The 12,621-nt window shown below is 42.1% G+C and overlaps 1 pseudogene; it reads left to right on the top strand.

The window, feature by feature from the left end:
- Positions 1-6,834: 6,834 nt before the first annotated feature.
- Positions 6,835-12,413, top strand: LOC127301224 (uncharacterized; annotated as a pseudogene).
- Positions 12,414-12,621: the final 208 nt, after the last annotated feature.

Here is a 12,621-nt window from a genome sequence, read left to right as displayed (position 1 = left end):
GCCCAAGGTGCCCAAGGGGAGCAACAAGTGGAGGTAGAGCCAGATGGGGTAGGCGGAGTCCTGGACGTGTGCTGCTACTGCAAAGCAGCTTCTATTTTGTTGTTAGCTAGAGATCCCTTGTTGTTATGTTGTTAGTATGATGGTGCTGTGAAGAACCTCGAACATGTTACTATGTTGGTTGTTGTATGCAACTTATTATCTAGGGAGGGATCCCTATTATCTATCCCTATTCTACTATATTTTGTTGGCCCTACTTTGTTTTCTCGATTTACTATGACTGTGTGAATTTATCTTACATTATCCTGGAGATTTGCTTCTAGATTTAACTACATACATATGGACCAGATGGAGTACTAGATTTGCTGCCATATTGGGCAAACAACGAGGGCCAAAAGGCACAAATAATTGAAGAAAGACAGAAATGCAAGCTTCTCTAGATTTGATACTAATTTGGTGAAAAAAGACAGAGAGAAAGAGGGGGAAAAGGTGCTCTTAAAAATGCCAATTTGGGCCGAGAGAGACAGAACCCAGCTCCTGCTCACGTACAACCAAACGCGGTCTCGTCTTGTCCCACGCGGTCCCTTTCTACTAGCCCCACGCGACGCGGCCCCACACAAAGCGGCCCCACACGTCAACACGGAACGGTCAACTAAATGGGAATCCTACCGTCTGAGCTCTTTCTGCGGGTTTCAGACAAGGGCTTGGGGAAAACTGAGGAAAAACAAAGGAGCTGGGGAAAACTGAGTACAACTAAGGACCTTAGGACACGAAAATAGAAATCCCTATTAAAATTGTTGCTCTTAATAAAATTCACATCTACATTTTCTTCTTGAGTAACCAAAGAGGCCAAAGGAACATTGTTTGGATCCATAGGAGCATTATTATTTGCAAGCATAGACATAATAACATCAATCTTATCACTCAAAGTAGAAGTTTTCTCAACAGAATTTACCTTTTTACCTTGTGGAGATCTCTCGGTATGCCACTTTGAATAATTTACCATCATATTGTCTAGAAATTTTGTAGCCGCCCCAAGGGTCATAGACATAAAAGTGCCTCCAGCAGCTGAATCCAATAAGTTCCTTGAAGAAAAATTTAGTCCTGCATAGAAGGTTTGAATAATCATCCAAGTAGTCAGTCCATGAGTGGGACAATTTTTAACCAAAGATTTCATTCTTTCCCAAGCTTGGGCAACATGCTCAGTATCAAATTGTCTAAACTTCATAATATCACTTCTCAAAGATATAATTTTAGCAGGAGGATAATATTTTCTAATAAAAGCATCTTTGCATTTAACCCAAGAATTAATAGTATTTCTAGGCAAAGATAGCAACCACTCCTTAGCTCTACCTCTTAATGAGAAAGGAAACAATTTCAACTTAATAATATCACCATCTACATCCTTATATTTTTGCATCTCACATATCTCAACAAAATTGTTGAGGTCAGAAGCATCATCAGTACTAACACCAGAAAATTGCTCTTTCATAACAAGGTTCAACGAGGAAGGCTTAATCTCATAAAAAGTTGCTTCAGGAGCAGGTGGAGCAATGGGTGTGCAAATAAAATCATTGTTGTTGGTGCTAGTAAAATCACACAACTTAGTATTCTCAGGAGTAGCCATTTAATAAAAATAATGCAAACAACAGAAATAAAAGCTATACTATTTTTTTTTGGATTTCGATATAAAATGCAAACAAGATAAAAATAAAATATGCAAGCAAAACAATAACAAAGTAAAAGAGTAGAGAGTGAGAGACTCCCCTCGCAGAAGAGATGCTTTTCTCCCCGGCAACGGCGCCAGAAAATTCCTGATGGTGCTTGACGGGGCTTGATGTAGTGTATTGATTATTCCCCGGCAACGGCGCCAGAAAAAGTATTTGCTGAGCGCGGAGTTGATGAAGGAGAATTTATGCGCAACGTTGAGTGGAACCCCAAGAGGAAGGTATGATGAGCACAGCAGGAAGTTTTCCCTCCGTAAGAAGCCAAGGTTTATCGACCAGTAGGAGAAAAACGTTCTCTCCCGAGGTGTTGCGAACCAACTCGTTGCAGGGCGCACTCCCGGCGTGAGCAGCAACATGGAGACTTGCACACAAACAACCAAGTACTTTGTCCCCAACTTTCAGCGAGGTTGTCAAGCTCACTGGTTTTGCTGAAAACAAAGGATTAAACGAACCGTGTGGAAGAAGATTTTTTTGCAGAAAACAGAACAGGAAAATGCTGTAGAAGATTGCAATTAAAAGAAGAAGGACCGGGGTCCACAGTTCACTAGAGGCGCCTCTCCAATAAAATAAATATGCTGGGTAAACAAATTACAGATGGGCAATTGACAAACAGAGATTCTACGCTAATGGTTGGTGCAGAATACATGCTACGAAAGTATGCGGGCATTACAACAATATACATAGACCGTAATCCAACTGCATCTATGATTAATAATCCACATTCAGGATTGCATCCGCGACACCCTCCAGTATTAAGTTGCAAGCAACAGACTATCACTTTAAGCAATGTGTGTAAAGTAAACGATGAAACTACCCTTGAATAGAACACCGTTGTTTTCTCCCTAGTAGCAACAACACATCTACAACTGTAGAGAACAAGGTCACTTCCCATGGTTAAATAGAGGTATGAACCCACTATCGAGCATAAATACCCCCTCTTGGAGTCGCTAGCATCTACTTGGCCAGAGCATCTACTAGAAACGAAGAGCATGCAAGATCATAATAACATAATACATACTCTCAACCAAAGCAATCTCTCTATAAATTGGATCCACATCAAACCAACATGTAGCAATTAAAAATAGATGGTCTTGATCATGTTAGGCAGCTCACAAGATCTATACATGAAGCACAACAAGGAGAGGACAACCATCTAGCTACTGCTATGGACCCATGGTCCCGTGGAGGACTACCCACGCATCACCTCGGATGAAGACATGGCGATGTAGAGGCCTCCGGCGGTGATTTCCCTCTCCGGCAGGGTGCCGGGATGGACTGCAGAACCCTCCCAAACTAGGGTTTCGGTTGATGGCGGCGTCAGAACTTTTCGTGGATGGAGGCTCTCTTTCCTGGGGTTTTCCCGATACGAGGAATAAATAGGCGGAAGGACGGAGCAAACGAGGCGACGAGGCGCCAGTACAAGGGCCAGGCGCGGCCAAGGGTGGGGCCGCGCCTTCCCTTTGTACTGCCACGTGGCAGCTCTCCTGCGCGTGTCCTTCTGGCTCCGTCTTCGTCCCAGAAAAATAAGACTCTGGGCTTTTGTTTTGTCCAATTCCGAGAAACTTTCATGTACAACTTTTCTGAAACACAAAAACAGTAGAAAACAGGAATTGGCACTGCGGCACTGCGTTAATAGATTAGTTCTAGAAAATGCTAAAAAGTGTGGAAAAGTGCACATAAAACATATAAGAATTGTAACAAAACAAGCATGGAGCATCAAAAATTATAGATACGTTTGGGACGTATCACTGGCTCATGGGACCCGCATGTCATCCTCCATGTACAATAAAAGTTTCTTTTCTTGGATTTTTTTTACCCTCTAGTTTTTGGCTATTTCCTTTTTCTTTTGATCCCCTGCCGCCTTGGAAACGTTGAGGATGCTGCTACCTCATGGGCCCGCATATCATCCTCTATGAATAATAAAAGTTTCTTTTCTTCGATTATTTTTGGCTCCTGATATTTGGTCACTTGCCTTTTTTCTTTCGATCTCATGCCTCCTTTGAAACGTTGAGGAACCTGCTGGCTCATGGGACTCGCATGTCATCCTCTATGTACTATAAAAGTTTCTTTTTTTGGAATTTTTTCACCCCCTGATTTTTGGCTATTTCCTTTTTCTTTTGATCCCCTGCCACCTTGAAAACGTTGAGTAAGCTGCTGACTCATGGGACCAGCATGTCATCCTCTATGTACAATCAATTTTCTTTTGTTGGAATTTTTTTGACACCTTAATTTTTGGCTACTTTCTTTTTCTTTTGATCTCAAGCCGCATTTGAAACGTTGGGACCGCTGCTGCAAAATGGGACCCGCATGTCATCCTCTATGTACAATAAAGTTTCTTTTCTTGGATTATTTTTGGCTCCTGATATTTGGTCACTTGCCTTTTTCTTTTGATCTCATGCCGCCTTTGAAACGTTGACGAAGCTGCTGGCTCATGGGTCCCGCATGTCATCCTCTAAGAACAATAAAAGTTTCCTTTCTTGGAGTTATTTTTGACCCCTAATTTCTAGCTACTTCCTTTTTCTTTTGATCCCCTGCCGCCTTTGAAACGTTGAGGACTCTGCTGGCTCATGGGTCCCACATATCAGTCTCTATGAACGATAAACCTTTCCTTTCTCGGAGTTATTTTGACCCCTAATTTCTGGCTATTTTGCCTTTTTTTTTGGATCCCGTGCCGCCTTGGAAAGGTTGAGGATGCTGTTGCCTCATGGGTCCCGCATGTCATCCTCTCAGAACGATAAATGTTTCTTTTCTTTGATTCTTTTACCAACTGAGTTTTGGTTTATTTTTTCTTTCGTTCCCCGCCGCCTTTAAAACTTTGACAACGCTGCTGACTCATGGGTCCCGATGTCAGCCTCCCCGTACAAGAAACATGTGATATCTTGATTATTTTGCAGACAATACAAAGTGTATTTCGCTTTGAGCTATTGCAAACGGATAAATTAAACCTTTATTTTTACATAAACAAACTTATATGTTGAATCTCCTTGTTTTTGTTATTTTTTGCGAAGCATAGGACTTTCCTGTTTTGGAGTGGGCTGAAATTGTACGAGTTAAAAGGCGTCCATCAGGAATAGTTCGAAGTCCCAGATGGCCAGATGCAGCCCCAATTGAAATCTTTCTTTTTTTGGATTTTTTTTGACCCTCTGATCAAAAGGCCCAGATGGTCAGATCCTGTTTTGGATTTGTTTTGATCAAAAGGCCCAGCAGGGATACTTCCTTTTTCTTTTGGTCCTGTTTCATCCTCGTGTTGTTGTTTAATGTCAAGGTGACATCATGAGTGTATTGTTGTGGCTTAGTTCATTGTTGGGTCTCTATCAAGGTTTTTAAAATAGTGTGGTATATGAAATCGTGGCGGCCTCTCCCAAACGCAAACTACATCATGTAACAGCTATATTTTCAGATAGTGTTTTAAAAAGATATATTAGATATAACCTACAATGAAGGATTTCAGAAAAAAAAACAATGATATAGTCCAAAGTGAAGGACCATACATACATAACCACATACAAACAAAAGTTTTTCAATCTTTTAGAAGCCCAACATCAACATTTTACAAGGAGTAACCAATAGCTTATAGTTCATCAACACGACAAAGAGAAATAAACCTTTATTTTCTTAAGGAACAAAGCTTATGCCTTTGGGCCAATAGGCTGAAAAAATAACGCGATAATGTTACGAAGTTTTTGCGCGATATAGCATGCTATTCACAAATAGTGTGATAGCGAGAAAAAATAATAAACTTTAGCGCTGACCCTCCGGGTATGTTATAGCGTGCCATTTGTGAAGAAATAGTGCGCTATTTAAAACCTTGGTCTCTATTAATTTAAAGGAAGATACTTTGTGCCTTTTATGTAAAAGAAACTTCTATACCCGATCTTTTTTTCCTACACAATCATGATGATTTTTTACAAATTAATGCATGAGTATTTACCTAGTTAATATAGATTCTGGTATATCTTGTCCATTGCTAACTTTGCCAGGTTAGTTCAAGGCTAAGGACTAGGTAACCCAAAATATTAGATTGAAACTCAGCAAAAAGTTGGGTATCTATCACATAAACCACATAAACCATATGAATTTTCAAGTATGACAAACCGTATTTATGGTGGTAAGTAAACTCATAGTTTGAAACCCTCCATGTTTGCCGTGATTTCCCCCTTTGGCAGAGAGATATATGTCCGAGGACTTATAGGTCAAGTCACAACCTAAACAAATCTTTACGGATATGGTAGTTCATAACCATCTTGATTACACCAAATCATGCATATCTTATACAATGATCCTATACGATCATGTCAAATACGATTAGTTAACACACATATCCGAAAATCATGACAGGTAAAATGTTATAAGCCTTGTCTCGCGAACAAAACAAGCACGTGCTATCGTGATCTTGCGAGTGCCGTGTTACAATGGTCAACCAAATAGATTGTATCCACTACCAAATTTTTGACCAATGACATCCGGCCAACGCATCCCGATGACGCGGAGGATATGGTCACCTATCCGCGTGCATTAATTTCTTGATAAAAACCGAATATCGCTCTCTCTATATAAAGACCAGCAACCCACGGTAGAAATCACAGCCACCCTCTAAAACTTAGCCATGTATCATATACGGATTTGGAGTACCCGTAGTTTTAGAAAACCTCGTGAGGAAGGTCTTGGGGGGAAGGGGTAGTGATTGGGTATGGAGTGAATCTACCCAACAGTAGAAGCCGTTCCATAGGTACAAGGGAGTTGGGTACGATGTTGACGACGGCGTAGTACTGAGGGGAGGCGGCTAGCAAACATGATCTGAATGGGGCTAGCCTAAGTGTGGGGTGGCAGTGCTTGTGCGGGCATTGTACATGGAGGAAACAACGACTAGGTTAGGTTGGGCGGCGGAAGCGTAGACCTAGGCGGCGGTAGGCGTGACATGTCGACCGCGGTGTTGGAGAAAGAGAAACGGCAGCTGTTGGCGGCGACGGTGGCATTGGGTTGGGCGGCGGAGGCGCAGGACGGGCCGTTTGGGCGTGACATGCCGGACACTGCATCGGAGGAAGAGTAGAGGCAGCCGGCGGAAGAAAATTTAGGCTCTCAGACCTCCAAGAGAAGAATCTACGCCACCGAGGGAAGAAAGCGTAAACGCCAACACCTCAATCCGCCTGCCAAAACGCGGTTAGCCTCGATCGGCCGCTCCAAACGCGGTAGCCGGCCCCGGCTAGCCGCCGTTGGCCCGTTTGAAATCGGGCAGGCAAATGGGGAAACCCTAGCGAGGTTTAGGTTTAAATTGGCCACGATTTCTTCCCTCGGCGGCGCCGATTCTTCTCTTGGAGGTCCCAGTTCCAAAATTTTCTTCTGCCGCCTGATTCTACTCTTCCTCCGGCGCAGTGGCCGGCATGCCGAGCCCAAACGCCCCGCACAGCGCCTCCACCGCCCCACCCAACACCGCAGTCGCTGCCCCCGCTCCCGTGTACAATGCGCGGATCAACGCCGCCGGCCCCGCACCCAGGCACCCTGTTCCTGTTCCGTTCGACGGTGGCTTCCGACCTTTCGCCGTTCCGCCGACGGCGCCGTACCCGGCGTCCTTCTACCAAATGAGACGGCCCCCGGTATTCCCGCCCGCCGCCTTCCACGGTCCTCACGCATACCTGCCTCGGCCACCACCGCCGGGCGGATTCATTCCGTTCCCAGGCCCCCCATTCAACCCCTACGGTAAGTACGTTTGTTTAGTTACTGCAATGAAAATTGTTGATCTTTTTTTTTTTTTTGAAACAGCGCATGACTTTGAATTAGATCAAAGAACAGGTAATTTCTGATCTTTTTCTGTGGAAAAGAAAATCCCTTGCGGGTTTTGCAACCGGTCTCTCTCATCATGTTAAGATGGTTCTTGTCAACTTTTGGAATTACTATGTCGGATTAGATCAAGTCAGAGGGGACCACAGATTCAGATTCGGTGTTAGATTTTAAAATAAATCTGGCTGCAATTTTTTTATTATTATTACCCGTTTACCTATGGCTGACTGCTTCTCTGTGACAGTATTTGGTTGTGCCGGGACACACTTCCCTACACGAGAGCGAGCCTCGTGTTTGTTTCAGAAGATCTAATGATTGTACACGACCTTTGGTGTGTTTTCACGACCTTGTTTTTTTTTTGTTTGAGATACCCTTGTTGTTTGGTAATGCTTATTTTACATTGAATCAAATGCAGTGCACATCCTTTTAGTGGTCTAATTATTACGTACTGTCGGCTTACTTTGCTTACTGAATTAGCATGCATAATATTGTGTATATGTAAATATAATATGATGCATGCTATTTAAATAATATTGTGTATATGTACATCATCCCACCGCGGATACCTGCAAACTTCAAAGTAACATTACTTAGGTCCGTGCTATATCATTTCCATTTTTATGTTCAACTCACCCCATCCATTTTAATAAGCCATTGATAGCTAAACAAATCTTGAAGCGATCGTATGGTATGCATTGGTTATGGTAGCAGGATGCCACGATCTCACTGAGTTTTGCAAATAAGCACTACAAACCTATTGAGTTCGGTTAGCTAATAATTTGTATATCTACCTAGATTTGCCTCTAGGCTGCAGAAATCTGCCAACTTGAAAGTTATCATATATTTTGTTTTGCGTAAATGTCATTCTGACTATTTGTATTGATAGCAAGATATGCATATAAGTTTTTTTTATACTTGGTAATTTACTATAAATTTCCACTTATGTACAATATCTCTAAATTTTGCAATTAAACCTACCAATGCACCCTTCTGCTCAAAGGGAAGGTGAGAGTAATGACCAGCTTAACTCGTCCTCTTGATTGGAGAAGTACAGATTTTTCTCAGGCTATTCTGCCTGAAATTACTTGCATGTCTCAGCTCAATGATCTTATTATTTTCTCTTGTTTCTTGAACCTATTCATACTTTCCTAACTATAGGTTGTTTTTGTTTTTGTTTGGTCGCTAGCTTGATTTGTTTGTAAGGATAGCATTAGTTGCATTATGTGTTTGAATTACTGAAGGCTTACTAATATGGCAGAAGGATTTTTCTGTTTTTTTTTTGTCTACAGTACATCCTAGGTATATCACGCAGTATCCTGTCTACCAACAGCCTCTAGGCTTCCCTCCAAGACCCATATATCCTCCCATTGGTGTTTTATCACATCAACGGCCAGCAGTAATTGACGGAACATCTGGCCCTGTAGCCGTGTCCAGACCACCTACCGTTTTCGCACCTGTTGCTCCAGCTGATGAACCACAGTTTATAGTATTTGTCGGCAGGATTGCGTCAACAGTGAACAGTAATTTTGTTCTTTCTCTTCTCCAGGTATTGTTGTTTTGCCTCTTTTTAACTTATAGTACTTCCTATGTTCATAAGATGATCTCTTAGGATGGTATCACTAGAATAAGGTTGTGGGTTCAACTGACCTTGGAAGACCGTTTAGGTTATGTCAAAGCATGTTATAGGATATTTATCATGGATAAAAGTTAGTTAATTTGAGCGTATAGAAGGAAAGTTTGGGAGGCATTAGATGCCATATTCTTTGGATCAGTTGAGTAGAAAGTAATATGTATTTCCATCTTTTTTGCTACAGGTCTGTGGAGTTGTCAAAAGTTGGAATCCAGTCAGAAACCCCGATGGAACTCGTACTGCGTTTGGCTTTTGTGAATTTGATTCTGCCGAAGGCGGTCTTCGTGCAAGGAAGTTGCTCAACAAACTGAGCATTGATGGTCAAGAACTGGTGGTATGTACTCGGATGCATCTGCCTGCTATTTATGCTTGCAACATTTACTGATAAATATATAGATTTGGATATATGATTTCCTGGAATGAAGTTAACCCTTGTTCGAGTTATTATTATCATGATGGGGATATAATAATGATTTGTTAGTGCATCATATATCTCAATTTGTAGATATGCATGGTGACTTGGGGGCAGGGGAGCCATGGTAACTTGGGGAAAATAGGCCCACAGCTATGTGGGGGCAGGGGAGCCCTGGTGACTTGGGGAATTCGGGTGTAGTAGTGAGGCAGAAGGTCTGGAAGATGGGCCCATGTGGCAGCATGGTTTTAAAGGCGCCAAGGCGTCCTAAGGCGAAGGGGGGGGGGGGGGGGGGGGGGCCCACCAACGCCTAGGCAGACGCTTTGGACGCCTAGGCGCCTAAGGCGGGCGTTTTTCTAAGGCGGAGGGGGGGGGGGGGCGCTTGGACGCTTAGGCGACGCCTTTGAATGCAGAGATGATTCTGACATGTGGGGCCCTAGGGGTATTTTTGTTATTTGATGCCGCACTTATAACTGTTAAATGGACGGAGAGCCGAGTGGTATTTGTATAAATGCACCCAACATAAGGGTGGCGATCTGCGTGAAAATTAAGGACTTAAGCTGAATTGGCTTCAAAACTTGTGGAGTTGATGCAAGGTTTCATTTAGTTAAGTAATTTATAGTGATCACAGTAATGATTTCTTGAAATTTTCAAGTGTTGGGACTTGGGAACCATATATGTATCTTGTGCATGTTACTAAAGAAGGATTGTTGCCAGAAGCCCAGAACAAGTAGTGATGTCTCTACTCTCCTGTAGTGTTTGTTAAAACAATTGTTGTGTAGTAGATCATATAATGCTTGAAGTCGGTAATATAAGAAACCATCTTAGTGGTGCTGAATGATTGAGTTCGGCGAGCTGTCTATAAAAGGAAGTCTTAACCTTATAAAATTGCTTACCATTAATGTTATAATACTTGAAAGCAACTCTGAACTTGTAGGTTCGTATTACAAAGTTTTAACATTTGTACCTTTTTTTTGGTTTATGAAGATTTGGTTACTTTTTTTTTTTTTGCCAATCATACATCGGTGAAGCCAAAGCATTTGAAGAAGTGAGTTTTTCCCCGTTTTGCTTTGTTTGCAGGAGCATTTTAAATTTCCTTTCGAAGCTTTGATTTGCAATGCTTTTTCTTTCCTTGGGTTCTCAGTCCAGTGAAATGCTTATTTTGTTCTCATCTATGCTTGTTTTATTTTGCTAAAATAGCTTAATGTCAATGAAGCCACGGAATTAGGGGAGAATACCACAGAACAGAATGCCAGAGAAGCAGAAACTAAAACAATGGATGGAATGGTATGTTTAGCTGACAATGGAAATGACTCGTCAAGAGCTATTCCAGATTTAACGGAAATGGGAGCTGTTGTTGGTGGGCAGATGAGCAGTCAAGGGAAAACAAAAAGATGTCACACAGAAGAATATTCTGACTCTGAGAAGGATGCTATGCAAAAGATCCGTTTTATGATTGAAGACAGAATGAAGAGTAAATTGCAAGTTAGGGAAGATGGGGAAGTGTCTGAAGATGGAGAGTCTTCTGTGCAAATTAGGGAAGATGGGGAAGTGTCTGGAGATGGAGAGTCTTCGCTGCAAATTAAGGAAGATGGGGAACTGTCTGAAGATGGAACGTCTTCTCTGCAAATTGATGCAGTCTCATCAATGCATATCCCTATGGACTGTGAACCTACAGTTGATCACAAGAGGAAAGTGTCTGAAGATGGAACGTCTTCTCTGCAAATTGATGCAGTCTCATCAATGCATATCCCTATGGACTGGGAACCTACAGTTGATCACAAGAGGAAACGTCAGCATATGGAAAGTGAGTGTTTTTTTGCTTTCTAATTACAATATGTTCTCCATATTCTTGTTATTTCTTGAACCTGAATTTGTTTTTGCTTCATTGGACAGGTGATGGGTTTCATAAGAGCAGTGATGAAGAAACGGGCATTGTATCTGTACCAGCTCTAGTCTCGGATAAGCAGGACAGCGGTGCCCCAGGAGAGAAGGTCGGTTTACAATTGCAAGCCCCATCCAAGTCAGGGAACGAGGAAACTTTGGATGCAAAACAGGTGCTTGCTGCTGTGCCTAAGACGAAGGAAGAACTGTTTGCTTATGATGTTGATTGGGCAATTTATGATAAGGTGAAAAAATAATTATCCAATCTTATTAAATTTTATATTTCAGTACTTGAAAAAGATGTTTGATTTATGTAAACGCAAAAAGAGATCCAGTCAATTTATTGCCTTCAGGCGATGCTTTCACGATATTAGCTCCCATCACATTCTTATGACATCAAATACTATTTTCTGCAGCATGGATTGCATGAGAAGATGAGGCCTTGGATTTCAGAGAAGACCACTGAAATTTTTGGCGAGGAAATACCAGAGTTCGTGGAGTATGTTGTCGCATCCACCAAGGAGCATGTTGAGGCACCGAGAATGTTGGAGGCCCTTGCATCTCTTATGGACCATTCTGCAGAAAAGTTCGTCCTCTGGGTGTGGACGAAGCTGATATTTGAGATTAAGAAAGCCGAAACTGAATCATGAAAAGACTGAGGCCATGTCAGGTCAGCTGCTAACTGAGCTACTGACGTTCTGTATGTGCTTCCACAGTCGTTGCTCAGGGTGGTGGATGATTTTGAAATTGGCGACGCTCAGCCATTCTTTCTTCTGGCTACCTCTGAGCTGCAGTTGAGAGTCAGAGTGATAATGATACTACAGTGATACTACAGTGGAAGAAGTCTTGGAATTTATTCAAGTGTTGACCAAGATACAGCATCGATAAGTATATCACACCTAGTGGTCACGTTAGGAATGCAGGCTGTTTGTCGGAAGATTCTTATGTTGTATATGCTTCATAGTCTGCTTGATATGTTTGAATCCATGCTTGTTCCCAGAAATTGATGGCCCGACCAGCGTTGTTGCAAGTAGTACGACACACACACACACACAACATTACAAAGCCACGTAGTACTTCACCCGTCAACAACAAATCTGTAATGTTACTAGTATAAAAATATTGAGAAGTAACACTAAATAAAAATAAAAGGAACCGTTTTCTTATTTACTCTGATTTAGGTAATCCAATTG

Source organism: Lolium perenne, chromosome 5, assembly GCF_019359855.2.
Source record: "Lolium perenne isolate Kyuss_39 chromosome 5, Kyuss_2.0, whole genome shotgun sequence".
In the NCBI taxonomy this organism is placed as follows: domain Eukaryota; kingdom Viridiplantae; phylum Streptophyta; class Magnoliopsida; order Poales; family Poaceae; genus Lolium; species Lolium perenne.
Note: the sequence above shows the minus strand (reverse complement) of the source record. Positions and strands in the feature narration are given on the sequence as shown.